The following is a 1,852-nucleotide window of genomic DNA, read 5'->3' on the forward strand; positions in this document are numbered from 1 at the left end:
TGTTTTTAAGTGTGTTAAAATAAAGGTCATCAAAAGATGTTTTCTTAAACCTTTCCTTTGCCAAAAATATCTCTAGAGTCACATGGTCCTTTCTCCCTTCTTGCTTTTGTGGGAGTCCAAAGCTAATCTAAACAATTTCATTGGGCAACAAGAGCAAAACTTCATCTCAAAAAATGATAATAACAATTTACAGTGTCACTTCCCGTTCAAGCTTGACTTCTACCTTTACTTTCTGATACGGTTTGGCCATGTCCCCACCCAAATCTCATCATGAATTATAATCCCCATAATCCTCAAGTGTTGAGGGAGGGGCCTGAGAGGAGGTGATTGGATCATGGGGACAGTTTTCCTCATATTGCTCTTGTGATATTCAGTAAGTCCTCATGAGATCTTACAGGGTTTGGTCTTGTTTTGTTTTGTTTTGTTTTTTGGGATGGAGTCTTGCTCTGTTGCACAGGCTGGAGTGCCATGGCATGATCTTGGCTCATTGCAGCCTCTGCCTCCTGGGTTCCAGCGATTTTCCTGCCTCAGCCTCCTGAGTAGCTGGGATTACAGGCGTGCACCACCACACCCAGCTAATTTTTCTGTTTTTAGTAGAGACAGGATTTCACTATGTTAGCTAGGCTGGTCTCAAACTCCTGACCTCGGTTGATCCACCTGCCTTGGCCTCCCAAAGTGCTAGGGTTCCAAGTGTGGGCCACCGTGCTCAGCTGAGATCTGATGGTTTTATACATGTTTGACAGTTGCTCCTTCACATATTCACACTCTGTGCTGCCACCATGTAAGTCAGACCTGGTTCTCCTTCTGCCATTATTGTAAGTTTCCTGAGGCCTCCCCAGCCATGTGAAACTATGAGTTAATTAAACCTCGTTCCTTTATGAATTACCCAACCTCAGGTATTTATTTATCAGTGTGAAAACAGACTGATACACTTTCTGATAACCATGCTTGAGGAATTGGGGAATTCCGACTACCTGGGATCAAATTGTGCCCCACCCTTAGCAGTCATGTGACTGTGGGGAGGTTACTTACCTTCTCCATCTCAACTCCTATAAAATCTGTAAATGAGATTGTTTCTGAGGGTTAAATGAGCATAACACAGTGGGGACACTGTCAGGCACATACTACTTGCCAGATGTCAAGTATTCATCTTTATTGAATTAGGACTGTGGTAACCCACTTTAGACTGCGGTAACCCACTTTATGGCTCTCAATTTTGTGTGACGGAATTATACTTAGTGCTTTGTTAGTAAAAGAAAGAAAATCTGAAAGTCCCTGCCATGGAAGGAAGAAATAGCGGGAAGAAAAGGGAGTTGGTAAGTTTCAGCGTTTCAGAGCCTGGAGGGACACGTTAGTTTTCTATTTTATGGAGAAGGAGGTGGAGGCAGGATGGGTCCTAAGGTGTCATTCAAGACACACAGTCGTAACTCTTTACTGAGAATAGAGCTAGGGCCCCAGGGATTGCTGTGGTCAAGTTGCAGACAAAAACAACCACTCATTGGAAGACAGGAGAGGAGTGTTTAGTTACAAAAGCAGTCAGCCACTCAGGTGTATCTATATTCAGTCAGCAAATAAAAGTTGTTCAACTTCGTTGCTAATGGGACCCACTTTACTGAGGCTTTGTATAGAACTCATAGAGGAAGATGGCTTCAAGTAACGAACTACCCTATGCTTTTCTTAGGTCTAAAAAGCTCAGGAAGCTGGTGATGAATGAAAACCTTAGTCCCACTGGCACTGCAGGAGGGGCCAGGAGAGCAGCAGCCTCATAAGCCACAGGGCGGGGCAGCCTAGGCAGCAACAGCTCCTCTGAGCTGTTGGGGAGGGGTGGCAGCCAGGGTGGGGCATGTGAGCT

The sequence above is a fragment of the Trachypithecus francoisi genome, unplaced genomic scaffold (assembly GCF_009764315.1).
Source record: "Trachypithecus francoisi isolate TF-2019V2 unplaced genomic scaffold, Tfra_2.0 Lachesis_group9, whole genome shotgun sequence".
Taxonomy (NCBI): domain Eukaryota; kingdom Metazoa; phylum Chordata; class Mammalia; order Primates; family Cercopithecidae; genus Trachypithecus; species Trachypithecus francoisi.